The sequence below is a fragment of the Lycium ferocissimum genome, chromosome 6, assembly GCF_029784015.1.
Source record: "Lycium ferocissimum isolate CSIRO_LF1 chromosome 6, AGI_CSIRO_Lferr_CH_V1, whole genome shotgun sequence".
Taxonomy (NCBI): domain Eukaryota; kingdom Viridiplantae; phylum Streptophyta; class Magnoliopsida; order Solanales; family Solanaceae; genus Lycium; species Lycium ferocissimum.
Window position 1 is genome coordinate 44,097,991 of NC_081347.1, and position 27,821 is coordinate 44,125,811.

General features: G+C 41.0%; 1 pseudogene; it reads left to right on the top strand.

Moving 5' to 3' along the window:
* On the top strand, window positions 1-27,821 carry LOC132061310 (uncharacterized; annotated as a pseudogene).

The following is a 27,821-nucleotide window of genomic DNA, read 5'->3' on the forward strand; positions in this document are numbered from 1 at the left end:
ATGGTGGCTGAGATGGAGGATCGAGTTCATCGTTTCGTGGCTGGTCTAGGGCCACATTTGATTGATGAGTGTACGACAGCTGCGTTACAGCCGGGTATGGATATTTCCCCTATACGGGTATCTGCATGATACGAATGGAGGATCGTAAGCGTCGGCGGAGGACGAGCGTGAGCGTGGGGCCATGGAAAGGGGCCGGGGGGTCCATGGCAAGAGGGCTAGATCTTTAGATATTGTTGGTGAGTTTAGAGGAGGACAGAGACAGCAGTATTCTTGATATCCATTCCATTCAGCAGTGAGTGCACCTCCGCGGTTTCCAGGTCAGAGATTTGATCGGCCTTTTTATTTCGGAGCGGGTCAGAGTTCTAGAGCTTCAGGTTCTCGCATGCATCGGAGTCGGTCCAAAGAGACCACCTTTTCCACGATGTACCCAGTGTGGTAGATTATACGGCGACAGTGTCGATTAGGATCAGATGCTTGTTATGCTTGTGGCCAGCCGAGTCATATGATGAGGGAGTGTCCGTCGAGAGGTGGTATAGGTATTGTTCGGCCTACAGGGTCCGTAGCTGGTTCTTCTTCATCTGTACGCCCTTCAGGGCATAGTTCTCAGGCACCAGCAGGACGTGGTAGAGGAAGGGGTGGAGCATCTAGTTCGAGCGGTACTCAGAACTGCATCTATGCATTAGCTAGTAGACAGGATCGTGAGTCGTCTCCTGATGTTGGTATAGGTATATTATCGCCTTCTCCTATGATGTATACGCACTGATTGACCCAGGTTCCACCTTATCATATGTTACTCCATTTGTTGCTGGCAAGTTTGGGATAAAGCTTGAATCGATTAAACCTTTTGAGGTGTCTATGCCAGTTGGTGACCCAGTCATAGCTAAGCGAGTATATCGAGATTGTGTAGTCATAGTTTGCAATCGTCACACCATAGCATATTTGATTGAGCTAGGTATGATCGATTTTGATGTTATTATGCGTATAGATTGGTTGGTTTCTTGCTATGCTAATGTTGATTGTAGAATGAAAGTGGTCCGGTTCTAGTTTCCAGATGAGCCAGTTTTAGAGTGGAAGGGTAATGCTTCTTCGCCGAGGGGTAGGTTTATTTCCTACCTTAAGGCTAGCAAAATGATCAGAAAAGGGTATATTTATCACATGGTTAGGGTTCTGACTATGCAAGCAGAGTCACAAACCCTTCAGTCGGTCCCTGTGGTCAACAAGTTCCCAGAGGTATTTCCAGATGAGCTTCCAGGCATTCCGCCAAAGAGGGAGATTGATTTGACTATCGATCTATTACCAGATACTCGGACAATATCAATTCATCCTTATAGAATGGCACCTGCAGAGTTAAAAGAATTGAAGGAGCAACTGAGGGATTTACTCGAGAAGGGCTTCATTAGGCCCAGTACATCGCCGTGGAAAGCGCCGGTGTTATTTGTAAGAAAGAAGGATGGCTCCTTGCGAATGTGCATTGATTACAGGCAATTGAATAAAGTGACTATAAAGAATAGGTATCCGCTTTCGAGGATTGACGATTTATTTGATCAGCTGCAGGGTGCCAAATACTTTTCAAAGATAGACTTGAGATCGGGATATCATCAGGTTAGGGTAAAGGAGGAAGACATTTCGAAGACGGCATTCAGGACTAGATATGGGCATTATGAGTGTCGTGTTATGTCATTCGGGCTAACTAATGCTCCAGCTGTATTCATGGACTTGATGAATCGTGTATTCAGACCCTTCCTAGATCTGTTCATGATCATGTTTATAGATGATATTCTAGTTTATTCATCGTCAGAGGCTGAGCATGCAGATCATCTACGTGTAGTGCTTAGAATTCTTCGAGATAGAGAGTTATATGCGAAGTTTTCTAAGTGTGAGTTCCGGTTGAACTCTGTGGATTTTCTCGGTCACATTATTTTATATGAAGGCATTAGAGTTGATACTCAAAAGATTGAAGCTGTGAGGAATTGGCCAAGGCCCACAACACCAACAAAGATATGCATTTTCTTGGGTCTGGCAGGATATTATAGGAGGTTCGTAAAGGGATTTTCTTCTCTTTTAGCCCCGTTGACCAAGATGACTCAGAAGGAGGCTAAGTTCCAGTGGACGGAGGCATGTGACCGGAATTTCTAGATATTGAAGGACAAGTTAAACTCAACACCCGTTTTGACTCTTCCAGAGGGAATAGATGGCTATGTGATATATTGTGATGCTTCAGGTATTGGGTTGGGATGTGTATTAATGTAACATGGCAAGGTTGTTGCTTATGCCTCCAGACAGTTGAAGAAGCACGAGAAGAATTATCCAACTCATGATCTCGAGCTAGCTGCAGTGATCCATGCCTTGAAAATATGGAAGCACTACTTATATGGTGTTCACGTCGATATCTATACCGACCATAAGAGCCTCCAGTACATCTTCAGGCAGAAGGACTTGAACTACGTCAGAGGCGATGCCTAGAGTTGTTAAAATATTACGACGTTGATATTCTGTACCATCTTGGAAAGGCTAATGTAGTAGCGGATGCCCTTAGTCGTAAATCTATCGGTAGCTCATCATATTTGCAGCCAGAGAAGAGAGAACTAGCCCGTGAAGTTTGAAGGCTAGCCAGTCTTGGAGTTCGATTAATAGATTCAGGTGATACAAGAGTTACTATTCAGGACACAGCGGTGTCATCCTTGGTAGCTGAAATAAAGGAGCGTCAGTACGAAGACCCTATTTTAGTTTATTATCGAGATATGGCGCCTTAGAAAGAAAAGACACCCTTTGTGATTACAGGGGATGGAGTACTCAAGTATCGGGGTAGATTATGCGTTCCCAATGTTGCAGGGCTTCATCGGCAAGTTATGTGGGAAGCCCATTATTCTCGCTATTCTATTCATCCGGGAACAACAAAAATGTACCATGATATCAAGGAAGTGTACTGGTGGGATGGTATGAAGAAAGACATAGCGGAGTTTATTGCTCAGTGTCCAAATTGCCAGCAAGTTAAGATAGAGCACCGTGCTTCGAGGTTTATTGCGCTATTGAGATTCCGACTTGGAAATGGGAGGTAATCAATATGGATTTCATTACAGGTTTACCCCGTACTCCGCGGAAGTATGATTCAATATGGGTCATCGTTGATAGACTTACAAAGTTAGCCCATTTTCTGCCTGCCAGAACTACTTATTCAGCCGAAGATTATGCGAAGCTCTACTTTAGAGAAATTCTACGACTTCATGGTGTTCCTACAACCATTATTTCAGATAGAGGTGCACAGTTCACATCTAATTTTTGGAGATCATTTCAGAACGGATTGGGGACTCAGGTGAGTCTTGGTACTACATTTCTTTCGCAGACAGATGGACAAACTGAGCGTACTATACAGGTACTTGAGGATATACTAAGAGCGTGTGTGATTGACTTTCGAGGTAGCTGGGATGATCATTTGCCTCTTATTGATTTTGCATATAATAACAATTACCATTCCAGTATTCAGATGGTTCCTTATGAGGCTTTATATGGGCGGAGATGTAGATCACCCATAAGATGGTTTGATGTTGGAGAGAATCAGCTAGTAGGCCCAGATTTAATACAGCAAGCTATTGACAAAGTGAAAGTGATTCAAGAAAGGTTACTAGCGGCACAGAGTCGACATAAATCCTATGCAGATAATCGGCGGCGTAAGCTAGAGTTCGAGGTAGGCGATTGGGTCTTCCTAAAGATCTCACCTATGAAGGGAGTGATGAGATTTGGCAAGAAGGGTAAGTTGAGCCCTCGATACATTGGGCTATATAGAATTATTCGTACAAAGGGCTAAGGTAGCATATGAGTTAGAGGTACTATCTGATCTGGAGTCTGTACCCCCAATATTCCATGTATCCATGCTCCGTAAGTGTATAGGGGATCCTTCGAGAGTCGTGCCAGTAGAGGATATCCAGGTGATCGAGCGGTTAGTATACGAGGAGGCCCAGTGGCTATATTAGATAGACAAGTTCGTCGATTGCGGACTAAGGATGTGGCTTCCGTTAAAGTGCTCTGGAGGAATAATAATGTGGAAGAAATGACATGGGAAGTAGAAAATGATATGAAGACCAGATATCCACATCTATTCTCATCTTCCGAGAAGGTTCAGACTTTAGGTATGTGATATACTTATGGCTATTTTATTTTGGTTGTGTGAGGCCATAATGTGGTGTGTTTTAGTGTGTGGCATTATTTTGGGTTGCTGTGTTCAGGTTGGATTGGTATATTTATAGTGGAGAATCTGCTGAAATTTTTATAACTCATAACTAGTATGAACATTCGAGGACGAATATTTTTAAGAAGGGAGAATGTTACGCCTCTCGTTTTTGTCGTAAGAGAGTTTATGGTTACCTAGTGATTTATACCCTTAGTACGGAGATCCGTACCCGGGGTTTTGAGAAATTAAGTGCCTTACCTCGTGTATACCGAAGTATAAGTATATGTTCCTTGCAATATGATAGGATTAGAAGTGAAACGAATCGAATCGACGCTAGTCGGAGCGACTCAGGGAAACTGCAGAAACCAGTCCACTTTGATGAGCAAAGGGATGGGCCATCGACGTGTCGACGAGGCGTTGTTCCCCACCGTCAACATGCCACAGCCTCTGAACTTTCAGGAGGCAGAACGACAGAGAAAGTCGACGAGCCGTCGACCCTCTCGTCAACCCGCATCGCTGGAACCTTTTTGTTCCACTTATATATATTTGGCCCTCACGTTTTATATCCTCATTTTTCATTCCCCAACCATACAAAACCCTAAAATATTTCCTCTCAACATTTTCCATCATATTAGGGGAGTTTTTGGCAAGATCCGAGCGCCTTAAACCCGAGCTAGTAAAGATAAAGTTGTTCCTAAGGTACCATTGAAGTTGTTGAGCTTAGGAGTTGAAGTTGAAGTTTGATTTTTGGACTTCTAGTGCCTTCAAGGTATGTATAAGATTCTTACCTTTGTTTTTGAGTTAATTATCAACAGTTTTAGTGATTTAAGGGGAAGGAGATGATGTTGTGGAGGCATAAACTTGTTTGTTGGTATGGTTACCTTGTGGCCTGTTTTTTATTAGATTTTTAGGGAGATTCTTACTTCTTTATGTTGCCATATGTTGTTGTTATTGTTGATGATGTTGTTGTGGATGTTTGGGTTGAATTGGGAATTGAGGGATTGTTAAGTTTATAGAGGAAATGCTGTCCTAGATTCGTTAAGTTCCTTCCGCACATGAATTAGATAGTAAGTGATGTAAATGGTCTAATTGTGACCTACATTATCTTGAATGTAGACTTACTAGTTCGAGAAGTAGATGTTGGACGATTTGATATGTTCTAAGGTATGTTAAGGCTATCCCTTCTATTCTTCTGGCATGATCCCTACCATATGAAAAAAAGAAGCAAGCGAGCGAGTTCCAAAGACGCTACTCTTAGATGGTATAGGATTTATTGTATCCTTGACTTCGTATGTTTCATATCTACAGCTTCCAGAGTATCCTTTCATGAGTTCTTCATGCATTTATATATATATGTACAACTATTTTCTCACACCGCGGCGCGCTATAGTCAGCCGGGCAGGCATGTAGATGTGCACAGCACTGCAGTAGGCAGATTATGGGATTACCCCGGACGCGGGATGACGTGATATATGGATCGGGCTATACGTTCCTCGCACTTACAAAAGTATAAATATATGTATATGATTTTTAAAGAGAGCATGAATATCATACGCCGCAGAAGCACTTTCAGATATTGAGATTAGCTTTCATGTTTCAGATATCTTTCATGATTCTTATGTACTTGTTGTTCTTATGCCTTACATACTCGGTACATTATCCGTACTGACTCCTCTATTGCTCGGGGGGCTGCGTTCATGCCCGCAGGTCCAGGTAGACGGTCCAGCTCAGTAGGACTTCCATTCAGCGGTAGTCATTGCGCTCCACTTGGTTCGGAGCTGCAATTCATCTTTGGTATGCTATTTTTGACATATATATATGGTATGACAGGACCCTGTCCCGTCCTTTCTACAGCTTTGTATTCCATTAGAGGTCTGTAGACAGTTGTATATAGTTAGCATGTGATGTAGCCTCGTCAGCTCTTATTCTTTTTGTGTACAGTATATGTAGCGGCCTAATCAGGTTGCACTGTTCTTTTCAGTACTTACATACATAGATGGCTGAGAGTTCTTGATGCATACTTTATGATGTTGTTCTTGTAAAAGTTAGTATAGCTCAGTTATAAGTCATATACGGGCCACCCTGTTATTCAGTGTTACCCAGATACGAGTATTAGGGTGTCTGCTCTGTAGAGGTCAGGCTCTCGTCATGACTTATTGGCATGGGTCGTGACAGATGTGTGTGGTACTGGTGCTCCAATGGCGGGTTGACGATTCAGCAGCAGTAGAGTATTAGACGTCGGTATGTGAAGACTAGTGTAATTTCGGTAATGACCATCGAATTGGGCAAACATATTGTGACCGCATGTAATAAAGAAAAGAAGTTGACAATAAGGACATGAAGGAAGACATTTTTGGAAATCGCGTAGCGAAGTGACACTTCATAAAATATCTTAGACATGAGTACTTTTTGTGAGATTGGGAAGGAAAAAAATTGGTATCTGACATGGTCGTCAGGATAAGGTTGTGACTGGTGCTAAGTGTAATTCTTGATATAAGCTCGTTGATGTTAAAAGACTACTCTGTTATTAAGTGAATTCTATGGGCACATCATTTGATAGGTAAACTGACTAGGTTGAAGACTTCTGAAGAGTTAGTAATCGACTGATGGAAATGACTTCAAATATAGGCGTATGCGATGAGTTAATGACTTGAGGAGTTACTGGTTGTTTCACTTAGGTTTGAGGTTAAAAATTGATATCATTTTGTGGTTCGTTCGGCTTAGATGGATGATTAGTTTAGAGGAACGAGTGGATTTGAGTGGTTGTTGGTTGATAGTGATAAACATGATTTGAAGTGACATATGGGTAATGAGTCGTGTTTGGATTGGGGAAACATTATATCATGACGTACAGTAAGGGGTGTGACCGATGAGGTTGATTGGTGTTGTCACGACCAAAATCGATGAGTCGTGACGAGTGCCTGACCTCTATCGACCAAGCACTCCTATACTCGTACCTGAAGCTCACTGAAGGATAGAGGGACCCATTCATGACTTATAACTGAATGACACTGACTTATACAAGAACAACACCATGAGATATGCATCAAGAACCATCAACTATCGGTGTGTGTATATATATATATATACATCTCAAAATGGCATACCAAAATAGATAAGGTTTGGAACTCGGATCATTGTGGAGCGCACCAACTACATCGTCGAGTGGATGTCCCATTGCTCGGACCTCCTACACCGAACCTCGCGGGCAAGAAATTGCGTGCCCCCGAGTAATAAGGGTTCACGTTCGATAATTGATAATGTACCGAGTATGTAAGGCATAAAAACAACAACTATATATGATCATGAAAGACATCCGAAACATGAAAGCGAATCTCAACATCTGAACGCATCTGTGGCTGAACATCTGGGAACATCTGTATAACATGAAAGTGCCTCAGAGGGCGTATGATATGCATAGGTCATAATATAATTGTTAGTGCTGAGAAATGTACAACTCGATCCATATATATGTTAGTGTTAAGAAACGTACAACCCGATCCATCTATCATATCCCATCGGCCTCTCGGCGGCCATCATCATTATCATCATCATCATCATCACGAGTGGGTTTGAGTAATGGTCGGATGATGTCGATCGTGTGGTAATGCGTATATAATGCCTATCCCTTTCCCCATACCCCATATACATATAATATACGCGTATATACCGCCTTCTGGTCGTGGGTCAATATGCATATGTATAATGAATGCAATGCATAGGTACAATGAGAACTGGAATTCTCGGAGTTACATAGGGTTGTACTATCTCCGATAGGCATCTTTTCAGCTAACATTATCAATATATGAAATCTCAAGACCCAAGAATAGAAGGAACAATCATAAAACGGGGCATAGGAACATCAAAGATTAAGGTACTCCTAATGCTTCTAAGAGTAGAGTAATATGGAAGCTCGTTCATTTGTTCGTTTGTTCGTTCATATCATAAGGATGATGCCAAAATGAAAGAAGGGACAGCCTTAGCATACCTTGAAGCGTATCTAATCATCCAACGTCTACTTCTCGAACTCACAAGTCTACAATCAAGATAACATAGGCCACAATTAGACCCTTTACAACACTTACTATCCAATTCAAGTGCGAAAGGAGCTTAACGAATTTCAGACAGCATCCCCTTCGTAAACTTAATAATCCCTTAATTTCCAATTCAACTCAAACATTAACAACAACACCAACAACAACATTACCAATACTTACATATCAATATATAAGCGATCGATTCCAAATCATCCCTCAAAACAGCCCTTAATCCTAACTTTACCCTTATTCAACTTGCCACTTTCATAACTATATTTTCTTTACTTACAACGACTAAAACTCTTGATAATTTACTTAAACACAAAGGTAGGAATCATATACATAGCTTGAAGGGACTAAAATACCAAGAATCAACTTCAACTCAAACTTCCAAGCTCCACAACTTCAATAAAACCTTAGGAACAACCTTCTTCTTCACTAGCTCGGGGTTTATGGGGCTCGGATCTTGCTAGAATTCCTCCAATATGATGGAAAACGTTGAGGGGAAATATTTTAAGGTTTTCTCTGGTTTGGGAATGAGAAAATAAGGAATAAAATCGTGGAGCTAAATATATAAAGACGGATAGAGAAAGTTCCAGCGATGCGGGTCGGCGGGTGGGTCGATGACTCGTGGACGTGCTCCGTTGACCTGCCACCTAAGATTCAGAGGTGGCAGCATATCAATGGCCCACAACGATAGCTCGTCGACGCGTCGACGTCCCGTCAATGTGGACTGGTTCTGCAGGTTTTTACTGAGTTGATCCAACTCGCGTCGATTCGATTCGTTTAGCTTCTAATCCTATCGTATTGCAAAGAATGCACACTTATACGTTGGTACACACGAGGTAAAACACTTAATATCTCAAAAAATCGGGTACGAATCTCCATACTCAGGGTATAAACCACCTATAAGCCAAGGACTTTCTTGCGACGGAAATGAGAGGTGTAACAGATGTCTTCGAGGTTAAGGGTAGAAAGAAAATCGTTGAAACAAGAGTTAGTAATGTGAGATCTTGGTTGCGATTAGACAGTGTAGAGTGGGCTTGAGAATTTATGGATGAGCTGTATGTTTGGTTATGTCATAGACCTTATAGAGGTCAGTGGTGGACTAAGGTTGGGAACCTTATATTCATTATGTAAATTTGACTAGATCCCGCTACTAATGGTGTTAGTACTCGGCTTATGTGATTGAATAAAAAGGATTGGCGTGCGAGTGGTTAGGGGTGTTCAGATTCGATAATTGAGGTAAGAGGTGTTTGTTCGAGGACTAGTAATTTTAAGGATTAGAGTAAGGGATTCATAAATATGGGTTCTTAAAATGGTAGATCAATGATGGTTTAACTAGGTTAAGTTCACGATAATATTTTGAAAATTGAGTGAGACAATTCGGGCACGGACGCTTCAGTGAGATACATGAGAATATTAGTAAGACTGTTATGTGATACGCCCGATTTAGAGAGTGCTCAATTTAGAGTTGTAAGCGCTAAGAAAACTCTAATGTACAGAGTGTGTGGTATGATCCTATCTCCGGGATTAATATAGCTAGCTTGCATGATTTATGATTATGTGATATTTGATGGAGTGGATTCAAGGATTGATTACGGTATCGAAGATCGTGAAGTGATTAGAAATTAGGATATTGACGAATCGATAAAAGGTATAGGGCGATCGAGAGTCGGCAAGAATGAGGTACATCTTGGGGTTATTTGAGCCTATTTAGATTGTGGTGTCGTTGTCTTGCAGATTCATATGAGGTGTGATTGTTTCATAAGCTTAAGCAAGGAAGTCTACAGATATGGACTAAGTGATATGAGGAAAATTCTGTGAGGTTCGTGAACGGTAACTAGTGATAAGAATATTTCAGTGAATCGACGTGTTGAGGTTTATATGAAGTGGCTTGGTAGTACACTGTTGGAAAAGTTCGTAACATTCCACAGTGGATGAGTTAGCGTGCTTTAAGAGAAAAGATTTGTAGAATCCCTATCATGTGAGGCTAGAGTTATATTTTTGGGGTAGGACCCTACTTATGGTAATATAGTATGATTGCAAGTAATATTGATCTCAAAAATAATCTTTTTGCATATGAAGGACTTGGGAGTAATTGCGTGAGATTGCGTACAAAGATTGGATACTTCCGGAAAAATTATGGCATATCGAGGTGATACAATGAGAGGTTTGATGGTTAAATAATTATTATATGAGGCTTCGGGTTTTGCATAAAAAAGTTTGGGGTTGTATCAGATTTACGTGTCGGGTAAAGGTTGAGAAGCCTGAAGATTGGAATCGTAAGATATAACTCTTCAGTACTAAGTTGATAACTTGGATATGACTTAAATTGTGGAGTCAAGGTGACAGACATGATTTGTTATTCGCGGTATGACTGTGATTGGTTTCGAAATTCGGAGTCAGTTCTAATGACTATTGGTGATATTCGAGAGTTGTGCATTCTTTTAGGGTCACCATTGTTCGAGTTAAGCTTAAAGGTCTATGATTATATTTCCAAGAAAATATTTAAGGATTCGATGTGTTTCGGCTTAGATTTGAGGTATGACAGATTTACCGAGCCTTGTTAAGGTTTTCTAGTAGATTTGATGATACTTTCTGAGAACAGCTACTTGGATAGAATAATGGTATACAATGAGCTTAGTACAGATTTGAAGAGGAACTGTTATGCGAGAGGTCTTTATAGTGATTAGTTGGGTTCCGACAGACTTCGCTTGACGAGATATTTAGTAATATGGTTCCTGTATTATGATTTGAAGGTTTAAGAAGACTTGGAACTAGCAAAGTTAGCTGTCTATAAGATCAGTTTTGATGGAATTGCGTAGAGATCCTAGATAGATCAAGGATTCTTTCTAGCGTGAGTAAGTCATGGTTTCAGGTTTGTGGTGTGTGTGTTCATGTGTTTCTAAGAAATCGCGGTGTGCGAAACGACTTTGGCAAGTATAAAGGAAAGGCTAGCGGAATCAGAATATCTTCCCGGTTCAAAATGGGCTGTGGTTTGTGGCCATGTTTCAAAGGATTGCGTTGGTTTGGGAAAGTATTTATGGGGCCTATTGATCGCATTTAGAGTTGCGATTTTACCAAATCAGAGAATCTGAGAAAAAGCAATTCGTTTATTCTAGGATCAGTTGCAAGGGAAATTTGAATACGGAGATATGAGAATTAGAGCTTGAGCAACGATTAGAGAGTTATGACTGGTAGAGTGAGTGAGAGAGCAAGTTCTTCTGAAGATTACACCTACGTAGGGTTTCACGCGATTTGGGAAGGAGGGCAAGTGAGCCTGAGGTGTATTGGCCTGTTAGAGACTATTTATGGTATTGATCCCTTATTTTATGAGTTAGTTTTTCACCAGGCCAGCCAGGTGTTCATCCTGTCTTCCATGTTTCTCTATTAAAGAAGTACCATTCTGATGGTTTCAATATCATTCGTTGGGCTTCAGTTTTGTTTCGATGAGAATCTTTCCTATATGGAGAAGTCCATTATGCGTTCTAGATATCCTATTGTTGCATACTCAAGTATCTTTCCCCGTTCTCTTTCTTGTCGCTCGAGAACGAGCGATTGTTTAATTGGTATATGATGTAATGACCCATTTGGTCATTATTGCTTTTTTTTTATGCTTTCGACCCTTCCCTAAGCTTTGTAAGCTTATATTTTACCCGAGGGGATCGTTGACATGCTTCTCGAGGTCTTCGGATATGATTTGGGCAATTTTGTGGAAATTTGGGCTTAAAGTGAAACAGAGTTGACTTAAAGTTGACTTTTAGGTAAAATGACCTTTTTCGAGAATCCGTCAACTCCTAGAGGTTCGGATGGTTTTTAAAACTTGTGTGTATATTCGGTTCGGTTCTTAATGCACTCGGGTGCATTTTGGAACTTGGGTTGGAAAGTTAATTTTGAGGTATTGGGGGCTGCCTTCATCAACGAGACCTCCGATGGGAATACTGAAGTCATGAGTGCGTTCGTAGCTCGTTTTTATGTGTCCGGGAGGTTCCGGGTGTTGATTCCAAGTTTGGAAGACACCAGAAAATTCTGGTGTCTGGTGACCGCTATAGCGGGCAGTTTTTTGATTTAAAAGCCTTTGGAAACCCTTATTTCCTTCCATTACTTATATTATATTTCCTTAGCATATTGGAGCCGATTTGAGGAGGGGTTGGTCAGATTTCTCTCGAGAGTAAGTTCTCTAATCTCAATCTCTTCCATTACCTTTCCTAAGTAAGATTTCAAGCTAGAAACTCTATAGAACTTGGAGAGTAAGAGAGGGCTTTCGGGTTTCTTTCTTGAATATGTTGTTAATTATAAAACCTTGATTTGTTGGTGGATTAAGCTTTATTAAGCATGGACTTGATGATTAGAACCTATTATTTCATGATTTCTTCCTAATTAGTGGCTAAATTATGGGATTGGAGGTTAGAATTTATACCCAAATTTGGGGGTTTTGCCTAGAATTCGAATTTGAGTAAATTGTTGGTTCTTCTAGCTTGATATTGATGGGAATTGATCACCTAGTGTTTTAATTTCATGTTGAGACCTTTAGATTCCTAATTTCACCCTTCTAGTTCATAAACCCCTATTACATAGGTTGAGGATTTGGGTCTTGAATAGAAGTAGGGTTTGATTGATGTTCTTCTTGGTTCTAATTCCATGATTCGGATATGTTAGACTTTCATTATCTCGAGGCTCAAAGGAAAGGGAAGACTAAGGAGTGATTGTTGGAGACCTTGTTGTTCGGCCTTCCAAGTAGGTTACGGTTTACCTTATGTCACGACTCGAACTGCGGGCCGCGACGGGTATCCGGGGCTAACCACCGAACACCACTCATTCCGTTATCTATATGCTCTCATTCATAATACTTGCTCAATTTCATAGAAATATATCATCATTTGCAACATAATTACTTTTATAAACATAAGCCCTTTCGGCTATCAAAATATATATATATATATATGCATACACATATAACTATGGGACCATGCTACCCACACTGCGTATCTATGAGCCTCTACTGGAATACTAGACATATGAACGGGACAGGACCCCGTCGTGCCCAATCATGACTATATACATATATGTGTACCAAAAGAATAATCTGTGGCACCTCCGAAAAATGGAGTGCTCTCTAATCGTGACTGTTAGCTCCTATGAGTCCGGATCACCTCCCCGTCTACCCGTGGCATGAACACGAGCGTCCGAAGAAAAAGGACGTCGGTACGAACATTACCGAGTATGTAAGGCAAATGAAATAAGCATAAGAATATCGTAAGTCATGAGTAGAGGATACAACCTGTGTACTCTGGTAATTATAGATACATTTCATATACATTCATCATACATAAACACATCATGTACATTATCATAGCGTATGCCTTATCATGTCACATTTACATCAACCTGCCATACATGCATCGTAACATCAATCATATATCATCATGTCGTTAACCCGCGTCCGGGTAATCATCATATGCCGCCCACTAGTGGTGTCATGCCCGGCCCTCTAGGCTCGGTGGAATCATAGCAGCCCGCCTTAGCGGTGACATGCCCGGCCATCTAGGCACGGTGGCATCGTACGCTGCCCGCCTTAGCGGTGACATGCCCGGCCATCTAGGCGCGGTGGACTCATATCATCATACATAGCATGCAATTATCATCGTACATTATACATCATCATGGTCATCATTATCATTCATGTCATATTCATATCATGGTTTCATCATACACATATCATCAATTCATACATTAGAACTTGGAAGCAAGTATAGTCATGTCGGGGTGACATAAGGTCGTGGACCCCCGATGTCATTATGAGCATTCATAATGTTCTGCCTCACCTTGAAGGGACAAGCATAAGATGAGTGTATGTAATGATCGACATCAATGAACTATGGATACTTCATTAGTTTAATAGGAGCATCGTATCATAGACTATGGCATCTCTAGACTTAGCTTGTTATTATCGTGATCACAATCGTAGCATATCTCTTATCTCGTATAGCTATTCGTGGATGATGGCTCGTAGCCTTCTTGAAGATAGGACATTCGTGATGAAAGAGGAAATTTATGCCATATGGATTCATGCCTTAGAAGGAAGGGATTAGCCTCACATACCTTTATCGTTTAGCTATTCTATCGCTTGCTCGTTCTCCTTGAATGCAATTGTCTATACCTTCAAGAGAATTCATATCGACATTAGCTATGTCGTCACATAAACACACTCATTAAAGCTATAGAAATTTGGGCAGCATTTCCTTTGTTTATACTACTTTCCGCCATATTCCATATCAACTCCCAATATTCATAACAATCATCACAATATCGCTAACAACAATCGTCATTCATTTACATAACTCGCATTTCACAATTCTACTTCAATTCTCCATATTCATGACTAAAAGTCCATCATCGTATTCTTTCATATTCAATACCATTTCATGTTCTATAGGTCATTTATAACGCATTCATAACATCAACATATCCATTCCCATGATTCAATTCAACTACAACTCACTAGTAATACTATTCACACATTTGATGACCCATTTACTATACAGTTCTACAATCCATGTGTTTCAACTTATAAATACTTCAAACAACATGTAAACACCATGAAACTTACCTTAGATGATGGAGGAATATGCTTGGAATGGTGATTCACCCTTAGCACCAAAACCCTAGTTTATCTCTCTTGGGATTTTTTGACTTGGATGACTTTTAATGGGTTTCCTTCACTTGATTCTCTTGATTTCTTGTTGATGATCTTTGATTTCTAATGATTTCTCATGGATGAAGTGTTTGGAGTGTTCTAGAGCTTTCTTGAAGTGTGGAGGTATGAGATGAAATGAAATGGAAATGAAAAATGGCCCCTTATATAAAATGAACTTCAGTCCCGCTGGAAATATACGGACCAACATACGGTCCGTATAAAATCTACTGACCGTATGTTGGACCGTATATTTGGTCCAAGGAAATATGACTTGCCGGGCTGGATCTACGGCTGGACATACGGTCCGTAGATCTTATACGGCCAGTATGTCTGGCCGTATGTTTGCCCAGTTTTCCGAGAGTTGTTTCATCTTCTCGTTTGATCTCCGATCCTTATGGAACCTTCTTAACAGTTGTTCCTTACTTCAATACCATTCTAAGGGATGTTATAACTCTTCCTCAAAGGGTCATTAAGACACCATTAACTTAATACTCGTAATTCTTATCCGATGCCCAACATATGACTCGCTTCCCTTAACAACTTTCTTTCCTTAACCCGAATGTCTTTGGAAATCTTAATTAGGATCGTCAATTACTATCTCCTACTTGTCCAAACCTCGTGAACGTCATGTCCTTCGTGAGTCTATTCACTGTACGCTAACGGGGAAATTTCCGAGGTGTAACATTCTTCCCCCCTTTTGGAACATTCGTCCTCGAATGTTAAGTCGTCGGGAATTCTAGAAAAATTTCGCCAGAGTTTCCCCTGTAATATGGCACTACCATCCTGTCACAACAACCCATAATATCATTGCCTCATAGGGCCACAACACAATAGCGATATAGATTGGCCACACACGACCCATATACATAAAAATAAAGCATACATACCTTATCATTTCGAAGTTTCATCATAGATTTCTTCTGAGGGCTGAAATAAATGTGGGCATGTGGAATTTATCTTCTCTTCCGTTTCCCAAGTCATTTCTTCTCGATTGTTATTTCGCCATAGGACTTTCACTGAAGCTATTTCCTTGTTCCGAAGTCTTCGTACTTGCCTGTCTAGAATGGCAATTGGCACTTCTTCATAAGCTAGCTTTTCTGTGATCTGAACATCATCTATTGGCACAATCTTTGTGGGGTCTCCAACACATTTGCGGAGCATTGAAACATGGAATACTGGATGAACTAACTCAAGCTCTGAAGGCAATTCTAATTCATACGCCACTTGACCCACTTTGCGGATGATTTTGTAGGGTCCGATATATCGAGGACTTAACTTTCCCTTCTTACCGAATCTCATCACCCCTTTCATCGGGGATACTTTCAAGAACACCCAATCATTAACTTGAAATTCTAAATCTCGCCGGCGGTTATCCGCATAAGATTTTTGGTGACTTTGGGCTGTCAATAATCGATCTCGGATAATCTTGACTTTTTCTACAGCTTGCTGAATTAGCTCGGGGCCTATCAATTGCACTTCTCCAACATCAAACCATCCAATTGGGGATCTACATTTCCTTCCATATAGAGCTTCATACGGATCCATTTGGATACTGGAATGATAGCTATTATTATAGGCAAATTCAATTAGGGGTAAGTGGTCAGCCCAACTACCACCAAAATCTAAAACACAAGCCCTTAGCATATCCTCCAGGGTCTGTATAGTGCGCTCGGCTTGTCCGTCAGTTTGCGGATGGAATGCCGTGCTGAGCCTTACTTGAGTACCTAGACCCTCTTGAAAGGATTTCCAGAACTTAGCTGTGAACTGTGCTCCTCTGTCTGTGATAATAAACACTGGAATACCGTGAAGCCTTACAATCTCCCTAAGATATAACCTTGCATAATCTGTAGCTGAATATGTAGTCCTGACTGGGAAGAAATGAGCTGCTTTTGTCAGTCTATCTACAATCACCCATATAGAATCATACTTGCCTCGAGAGCGGGGCAATCCTACAATAAAGTCCATATTGATCACTTCCCATTTCCACATAGGAATTTTCATTGCTTGCAATAATCCTCCTGGCTTTTGATGTTCTACCTTTACTTGTTGACAATTCGGACATTTGGCTACAAATTCTGCTATGTCTCTTTTCATGCCATCCCATCAATACATCAATTTAAGATCATGGTACATCTTTGTCGTTCCGGGATGAATAGAATATCTGGAGTAATGAGCTTCTTCTAGAATTCGCGGCGTAGTTCCGCCACATCCGAACACATAACCTATTCTGATACCTAAGAACCCCGTCCGTTGAGACTTCAAATAGTGACTTTTCTTTTGGAAATGTCACACCTTTATAATACTTCAATTTGGGATCCTCGTATTGACGCTCTCTTATTTCCGCATCCAAGGATGAAACTGTGGGGTTGTTAACACTGACTCCTGCATCGCCTGAATCAATTATGCGCACTCCAAGGTTAGCTAGCTGACGGAGTTCATGGGTCATTTCTTTCTTCTCCAAAGGCACTTCACATAGGCTACCCATAGCTCGGCGGCTAAGCGCATCCGCTACTACATTTGCCTTCCCGGGGTGGTATAAGATATTCACATCGTAGTCTTTCAATAGTTCTAACCACCGTCGCTGCCGCGGATTTAACTCCTTCTATTTGAAAATATATTGGAGACTCTTGTGATCTGTGTAGATATCGACACGCACGCCGTACAAATAATGTCTCCACATTTTTAAGGCATGAATAACTACAGCCAATTCGAGATCATGAGTTGGGTAGTTCTTTTCATGTTTCCGCAGCTGCCTCGAAGCATATGCAATGACTTTTCCATGCTGCATTAATACACATCCTAGCCCAACACCGGAAGCATCACAATATATAACATAGCCATCCCGCCCTTCGGAAACGTTAAAACGGGGCCGAGGTTAACTCCGTCCTTCAACTTGAAGCTACGCTTGCATGCGTCATTCCACTGAAATTTTGCTGACTTCTGGGTCAACTTCATCAATGGGGCTGAAATAGATGAAAAGCCCTCTACGAATCTTCTATAATAACCTGCCAAACCCAGGAAACTACAAACTTCTGTAGGTGTCGTAGGCCTTGGCCAAGTCTTCACCGCCTCTATTTTCTGAGTATCAACCCGAAAGCCATCATCTGAAATAACATGGCCCAAGAATGTCATAGAATTTAGCCAAAACTCACACTTTGAAAATTTTGCATACAACTCCCGAGTATGGAGAATTCCAAGAACAATACGTAGATGATCCGCATGTTCTGATGCTGTGCGTGAATACACTAAGATATCATCAATGAATACTATCACGAACAGGTCTAAGAGAGGCCTGAATACATTATTCATCAAATTCATAAACACTGCCGGAGCATTAGTTAGCCCAAACGACATCACTCGGAATTCATAATGGCCATATCTTGTCCTGAAAGCTGTCTTAGGGATATCTTCTTCTCTGACTCTCACTTGATGGTAACCCGACCTCAGATCTATTTTGGAAAACTACTTGGCACCTTGCAGTTGGTCAAATAAATCATCGATTCTTGGAAGAGGATACCTATTTTTTATCGTCACCTTATTCAGCTGTCTATAATCAATACACATTCGTAGGGAGCCATCTTTCTTTTTCACAAATAAGACTGGCGCTCCCCACGGTGATGAACTGGGTCTAATGAATCCTTTTTCGAGCAAATCTTTTCAACCGAGCCTTTAATTCTTTCAGTGCTGCCGGAGCCATTCGATAAGGAGGAATAGAAATAGGCTCGTATCCCGCAACACATCAATAGCGAAGTCAATCTCTTTTTCTCGGAGGAAGGCCCGGAAGTTCATCCGGAAATACATCCGGAACTCATTCACTACCGGAACATGTATTGGAAAGTTGGCGATGTTGCTCGGGTGTCATGAACTCGACTAAATGATAAATATAGCCCTTTGCTATCATCTTTCTTTCCTTAAGGTAGGAAATAAACCTACCTCTCGGAGTTGCCGTATTACCCTTCCATTCAAGCACGGGCTCTCCCGGAAATTGGAATCGAACTAATTTCATTCGGCAATCAACATTAGCATAGCATGAGGCCAACCAATCCATACCCATTATAACGTCGAAATCTAGCATTTCTAGCTCCACTAAATCAGCTTTGGTTTGGCGATCGCACATTACAATTATACAATCTTTATACACTTGTTTAGCTATCACGGGATCACCAACCGGAGTGGATACCTTGAAAGGTTTGATCGGCTCAGGTTTCACCCCAATACGATTAGCAACATAGGGGGTAATATATGATAACGTAGAACCCGGATCTAGCAATGCATACACATCATGAGAAACCACAACAATCTACCAGAACCACATCCGCACGACTCAAGATCCTCGTCGTCCGCCAGCATATAAGCGTGCCGTGTGGCACCCAAGAGATGCTCCCCGGCCCCTACCCCGGCCTCCCGGAAACTGGGAACCCGCCCGTAGGACATACCGATGAAGAACCCGCCGAACCTACTGGCCGAACCCCACCCCTACCGTACCTCGGCGGAGTCTCGCATCAAGTGTCCTGTCTGCCCACAAATATAACATGCATCTGTGCCCTGGCGACATGGCCCTGAGTGCAATTTTCTGCACTGACTGCATCGGGGAACGGGTGGTCTCCCTTGACTGTAATCTCCCCCAAACTGAGAACCTGGGCTCTCGAACTCTGGCCCTGTCCTGAACGGAAAGAGCGATCAGATTTCCTGCCTATGAACCGGGGAGGTGCACTCGTCGTTGACTGGACTGAGTGCCTGGAATATGTCTGTCCTGATCCCCCTCTAAAATCGCTACCTGTGCCCATAGATCTGGCCCTTTTGCTTGGCCCTCTATCAATATCACGATCACCCCTCTGCGGAGGTTGTTGTCCTTCAAGATTTTGGGCATGGGCTTGAATGCGGGAGATGTCCATCCCGTCTTGCAATGAAGCCGTCAAGCAATCCTTAAATAAATGTGGCCCTAAGCCACTCACAAATCTGTACACCCTGTCGCCCATGTCGGCTACCATCGTAGGAGCATATCTAGCCAAGGAATTAAATTGGAGGCTATACTCTCGGGCGCTCATGTTGCCTTGCTTCAAATTCAAGAACCTATCCGCTCTAGCTCGGTGAACTTCGGGCGGCAAATAATGACGAATGAAAGCATCAACAAACTCTTGCCACACGGGAGGAGGCGCATTCTCTTGCCTCGACGCTATCCAATTGTTATACCATAATACCGCCACATCTCGAAGTCTATATGACGCTAACTCCACTGATTCAGTCTCGGAAGCCTGAATAATCCGCAATGTTCTCAACATTTCATCAATAAAGCCTTGCGGGTCCTCATCCGGCTTTGACCCAAAGAATTCCGGAGGATTTAAGCTCATAAAGTCACGGGCTCTAGTACTAGCTGAACGATCACTTGGGCCCGTATTTTGCCTTTGTGCCTGAGCGGCAACCAACTGTGTCAATAAATTAATAGCCTCGGTCACTTGTTGACCCGACGTAGCCGGTGGAGGAACTGGAGGCATGTGAGTTGGGCAGCAGGCCCCTTCGTGTTCTTCCGTAATAGGCGGAGTAGTGAGGCACTAGATAAAGCCTCATTATGTGATTCATTCTCATTTGCATTCATGGGCGGCGCTCTCTTTTTCTGCCCGCCTCTTTGTCGTTTTCTTGCCCCTTTGGGCGGCTTTAGCTTTTCCTTTTGGCGGCATTCTGAAATGACAACATACTCATTAGGGAGGATTAAACCTTATACTCGGCTCTATCGCACGATTTCATATGAAGAAAGATGGTCATTTTTCCTAACTGTCCTGTTTCTTCCTGTTTATTAGCGTGGCGCGCAACACACCCTAAACAAGACTCTACTAGACACGGCTCGTAGACACTTCCTAGACCGAATCGGCTCGATACCACTGTCACGACCCGAACTACGGGCCGCGACGGTATCCCCGGGCTAACCACCGAACACCACTCATTCCGTTATCTATATGCTCTCATTCATAATACTTGCTCAATTTCATAGAAATATATCATCATTTGCAACATAATTACTTTTATAAACATAAGCCCTTTCGGCTATCAAAATATATATATATACATGCATACACATACAACTATGGGACCATGTTACCCACACTGCGTATCTATGAGCCTCTACTGGAATACTAGACATATGGACGGGACAGGACCCCGTCGTGCCCAATCATAACTATATACATATATATGTACCAAAAGAATAACTGTGTGGCACCTCCGGAAAATGGAGTGCTTTCTAATCGCCCGTTGCTAGCTCTATGAGTCCGGATCACCTCCTCCGTCTACCCGTGGGCATGAACACGAGCGTCCGAAAAAGGACGCGCACGAACATTGTACCGAGTATGTAAGGTAAAAATAAGCATAATAAGAATATCGTAAGTCATGAGTAGCAGAGATACAACCCGTGTACTACGTAATTATAGATACATTTCATATACATTCATCATACATAAACACATCATGTACATTATCATAGCGTATGCCTTATCATGTCACATTTACATCAACCTGCCATACATGCATCGTAGCATCAATCATATATCATTATGTCGTTAACCCGCGTCCGGGTAATTATCATATGCCGCCCACTAGTGGTGTCATGCCCGGCCCTCTAGGCTCGGTGGAATCTAGCTGTTCCGCCTTGGTGACATGCTCCGGCCATCTAGGCACGGCGGCATAATCGTACGCCGCCCGCCCTTAGCGGTGACATGCCCGGCCATCTAGGCGCGGTGGACTCATATCATTATACATAGCATGCAATTATCATCATGGTCGTCATTATCATTCATGTCATATTCATATCATGGTTTCATCATACACATATCATCAATTCATACATTAGAACTTGGAAGCAAGTATAGTCATGTCGGGGTGACATAAGGTCGTGGACCCCCGATGTCATTATGAGCATTCATAATGTTCTGCCTCACCTTGAAGGGACAAGCATAAGATGAGTGTATGTAATGATCAACATCAATGAACTATGGATACTTCATTAGTTTAATAGGAGCATCGTATCATAGACGCATCTCTAGACTTAGCTTGTTATTATCGTGATCACAATCGTAGCATATCTCTTATCTCGTATAGCTATTCGTGGATGATGGCTCGTAGCCTTCTTAAAGATAGGACATTCGTGATGAAAGAGGAAATTTATGCCATATGGATTCATGCCTTAGAAGGAAGGGATTAGCCTCACATACCTTTGTCGTTTAGCTATTCTATTGCTTGCTCGTTCTCCTTGAATGCACTTGTCTATACCTTCAAGAGAATTCGTATCGACATTAGCTATGTCGTCACATAAACACACTCATTAAAGCTATAGAAATTTGGGCAGCATTTCCTTTGTTTATACTACTTTCCGCCATATTCCATATCAACTCCCAATATTCATAACAATCATCACAATATCGCTAACAACAATCGTCATTCATTTACATAACTCGCATTTCACAATTCTACTTCAATTCTCCATATTCATGACTAAAAGTCCATCGTCGTATTCTTTCATATCCAATACTTATTTCATGTTCTATAGGTCATTTATAACGCATTCATAACATCAATAAATCCATTCCCATGATTCAATTCAACTACAACTCACTAGTAATACTATTCACACATTTGATGACCCATTTGCTATACACTTCTACAATCCATGTGTTTCAACTTATAAATACTTCAAACAACATGTAAACACCATGAAACTTACCTTAGATGATGGAGGAATACGCTTGGAATGGTGATTCACCCTTAGCACCAAAACCCTAGTTTATCTCTCTTGGGATTTCTTGATTTGGATGACTTTTAATGGGTTTCCTTCACTTGATTCTCTTGATTTCTTGTTGATGACCTTTGATTTCTAATGATTTCTCATGGATGAAGTGTTTGGAGTGTTCTAGAGCTTTCTTGAAGTGTGGAGGTATGAGATGAAATGAAAAATGGCCCCTTATATAAAATGAACTTCAGTCCCGCTGGAAATATACGGACCAACATACAGTCCGTATAAAATCTACTGACCGTATGTTGGACCGTATATTTGGTCCAGTGAAATATGACTTGTCAAATGGATCTACTACTGACATACGGTCCATAGATCTTATACGGCCGGTATGTCCGGCCGTATGTTTGCCCAAGCTTTTCCAAGAGTTGTTTCGTCGACTCGTTTGATCTCCGATCCTTATGGAACCTTCTTAACACTTGTTCCTTACTTCAATACCATTCTAAGGGACGTTATAACTCTTCCTCAAAGGGTCATTAAGACACCATTAACTTAATACTCGTAATTATCCGATGCCCAACATATGACTCGCTTCCCTTAACAACTTTCTTTCCTTAACCCGAATGTCTTTGGAAATCTTAATTAGGATCGTCAATTACTATCTCCTACTTGTCCAAATCTCGTGAACTTCATGTCCTTCGTGAGTCTATTCACTGTACGCTAACGGGAAAATTTCCGAGGTATAACACCTTATGGTGAGACTTCAACTAGGGAAGCGTATGTTTAGATGAAATTGTCGGATAATTCATGTAAACCTTTGGGTATGAAGTGGGGTTGGATATTGTCTTAAGTTGGGCCTTGTTGTGTGATTTGGGGGCTAGCCACCCCGTTGTGTTGTTGACTTATCTTGTTCTATTTACTTATTGGCTCGCTGTGTCGTTGAGACATCGGATATTGGTGATTAGAGATATATTTTGGCTATGATATTACGGTAATTTACTTGATTGATATTGAGATGAGAACAGTGATTCCTTTGTGGCTTATTGTGTAGCCTTATCATTGATATTACTTGTGCGCCCTGGGAGGTACTATTTAGCGTTGTGATTCCATTGTGGCTTATTGTGTAGCCTTATCATTGATATTACTTGTGTGTCCTAGTAGGTACTATTAAGAGTTGTGATTCCATTGTAGCTTGGGTGCCATGTATGGTACTGTTTCGGATAGAATTGGTTGTCAATATCACATTTCATCATATTCATACGCATTTCCATGATACACTGACATATGCATGGTTCTGGTACTGATGATGATATGTGAGAGAGTGTAGCCTCCGAGATTTTTGTTGGAGAGCGTAAAAGAAAGATGAGTGTTCGTTGCCCGAGGTTTCTTGCCGGGAATGATGGAGTGTCCGATGCCCAAGGTCTTTGCCGGGATCGTGAGAGTGTGCTCTTGATCCGAGGTCATATTCCGGAGCGAGTGGTACATGGATTTCGCCGGCCCCCCATAGGTCATGATCGCCGAGACATGGAGTCACTCCGTCCGGGACATGTTGTACAAAGCTGCATATACATTGCATTCATCCTACATCTATTATTGCATTGCATTGTATCTTGGTTTCTTTTAGTTGTTGTGACACTACTGTGATATACTGATTCGAATCGCTAAACTGAGACTTGGCACAGTTGGGTTTAGTTGCTGCAACATAAGTGATGGCTTGTACCGGATATGGCTTATTGTTGACTTGTACTTGTTGGTTTATGTGTTTATCTTGCTTTGTTATCTTTATATGCGATAGCTAGTCTTAGTCGGCCTATGATACCTACCACTACTTGTTGTTTGTATTGACCTGCACTTGCTGCATTCTTTTATGAATGAAGAGTATCAGGAGGGATCGACTTCTAATCCTCGTGGCTGATTGTTCGAGGATTTGCTGAATCGGGTCTTTCAGGGTGATCATGGGGACGTTCGCTACCCCAAGACTCCTCTATCTACTATGTTTTTATTTCCGTTCTAAGACATATGTTTGAGACTATTGATGTGTTTTATTGTTCAGACTTGTAGTATTTAGTTAGATGCTCTTGTATGACCAGACCAGATACTGGGTGTATTTATTTTGTTTCCGCTTCCTTATATTATTATTGTAAAATTCCCGTTATTCTATTTTCTTCTGCTTACTCATTATCTATTTATGTGTTTATGAAATATTGGGTTAAGGGTTCGCCTACCGAGGTCGAAAATATAGGTGCCCTCATGACTTTGTGAAATTGGGTCGTGACAATGCCCTATCACGGTCTAACTGTCAAATTTGGATCGTGGCACTTAATTCATCAATAAATCATACATGGAATGCTCAGATAATCACAGCATAGATGGTAAGAAAATCATTACTCCTATTTTATAATCATTTTCATCATGTTTATACATTAAGGGGTCGTTTGGTTTATGGACTGAAGTATTCCGGGATTATAATCTTGGGAGGTGGGAATAATTCCAAGTGTGATGGAATAAGGTGAGATATCCAGGATTAAGTCCCCGATAAATTTATACTGTCAACCAAACACAATATAAATTTAATCCCAGACTTAATCCTGAGATATCCCATCTTATCCCGTGTACCAAACGACATCTAAATATACATATCATTTCATTTGGAAAGATTCTTATTAGTTAACTGTAGGTATTGGTATCTTCAGATTTTGTATTGTCGTTTGTCTTCCTATGTGATTGCTGATTTAATTAGGTCTTTAGAGGGCTTTTCATAGATGTTACCGATGTTCTTCTTATTGAGTTAGTCCCTATATTTTTCATATTGAAGAAACAGTATCTTTGTTCTTATTAGCTAGAGTTTTAATTTTTGGCGCACAAACCGAGGTTAATAAAACAAGAGGATCCAAAAAGCCTTAGCTTTATTTTTTTTCATTGCGGCGCTTGATAAAGAGAAAGTTATGCATGCATGTATAATGATGTTTTTATGCTGTAAGCATTTGCTTAGTTACGTTTTTAATCAAATAATTTGTGGATGTGGATAGTTGCATGGTTTTGATGATGAGCTTGTCAGTTTATTTAGTGACTGAAGCAAGTTTTGCACAGAAGATAATAATGTCAAAGAAAGTTTCAGGTAGCTGAAACGAGGAAGATGCTATAATATCCAATAGAGCTATCAATATTCAGTCACACAAGTTTTTTCCTTAAGGTTTTAGTATTAGAAAGTTAGTTCTTTGGAGCATGAGCAAATTCCAACATCCGCTTTAGAGACATTTTAAGAAGCTTGATGCATTAGAAATTCTTGTATTGAGATTTGGTAAAAAATAATGTTGCCATGACTATATGATCAACTCTTCTGATTATATACCATTCGTCACATTAAGCTCTTCCTTTTCAAAGTTTCTCGTTAATGATCTTGCTTTTCGACGTTTACCGTGGATATCAATATAACATATATTACAGGAAAGGAATGGCATAATCCTCGTATACAAGCTATGTAGGATATAATTTAGTTGCTTTAACAGAAATTTCTTGTGTTCCAAGTGCTGCTGCCCGTCAAAAGCTTCCTTCACTTGTTAGTTCTTTAAAAGCTTCAGCTGAAGAAATGCTGCAAGTTTTCAGTTTCATGGCCATGACAGAGGGCAAGCAGCACCATCATCGTTGACTCAGCTCACTGGTACAAGACTGTTTCTTCATGATTTGCCTGAGCTTCCAGAGCTAGACAATCTCTTTTCACCTGAAGGTCCCATTTTACAAGCACAAAAATGAGCGGCAAGATTTTTTGGAGCATTAGAAACATGGTTCTTTGTTGGGGGTAGTACATGTGGAATTCAGGCAGCTATTATGGCGATTTGTTCACTTGGAGATCTCTTATTCTCCCACGGAGTTCTAATATCTCAACCTTATCTTTCATGGTATTGTCTGGTGCCCTCCCAAAGTACATCGTCCCTGAATATGATTTCAAGTGGGGTGTTTTTGGTGGCATCACTTCATCACAAGCAAGTATAACGTCGTTCTTAAAGTTGTCTTTCCACAAGAATCAAATTTGAATGCATAAGTGCAAATATTTTTTTTAAGTATAAAATTATGCATACTAGTGATGTATTTATAGACGTGTTTGAATGACTATTCGATTTGTATCCATGAAATGGTGATGTTTTTGTTATGTAGGTGAATGAGGTAATCAAAGGACTAGAAATCGAGGACCGAAATCAGCTGCCGTTTTGGTTGCCTCCCTTACCTATCATGATATATATAACAACATGGATGAGATTTGTCATAATTATCATTCATATAATATCCCGGTAATTGTCTATATGGCTCATCTAGGATTTCATCCGAAGCAGCCTAGCTGATCCCTCAGTCAGGAGCTAATCTTTCTGTACAGTCTACTCACAAAATTTTGTGTGTGCTTATGCAATCATCAATGCTGCACATGCAAGGAAATCTTGTGGATAGAGAAAGAATCAACAGAAGCCTACAAATGCTTCAGAGTAGTATCCCTAGTTATATGTTCATAGCATCTCTATACGCTGTCAGGGCTCAACTAAGTAAAAATAGAGAGGTTAAGTCTTTTCAGTTTTGAAGCAGATGATATATTGTGCAAAGATTTTGGTATTGTTTGTGAACTTGTTGGACCAAATCTTTTACATTGGCATTTAGCTTACGAACTCAAAGGGATCACGCCTTAGGCTTGTAGCTGGTCTAAAGCATCTATCAAAAACTTCTAACTTTCATCAACCTTTTGATGCGATCTTGATGTTAAATAGGTTCTCTTGAATTTCAATCTTGTGCTTCTTGATTTTCTTGGATTTCTTGGTCTTCTTAATCTTTCATCAGCTTTGAAAGATGAAGGCAATAAAATGTAGATCATTTTATATGTCTTGATAATGTTAGAATGAGCATGAGCCCTAGAGAGGCCTTCTTTGCAACAAAACATAAAGTCAGCATAAGTGATAGCCTCGGTGAAATTTGTGGAGAGCTTGTATGTCTTTATCCACCTGGAATCCAGTGCTAATTCCCGGTGAGATCATCACAAAAGAAGCACTAAATTATCTCCTGAAGATCAGAAGGGTGTTGTTATTGCAGGAGCAGCTAATTGTTCTCTATCATCATTTGTTTTATGTATTACCTAAGCATTCTTTCGGCACATTCAGTAAAAAGCCTGGCATAAGTAGTTGAAGGGAAAAACAAGTAACTTTGATGTTA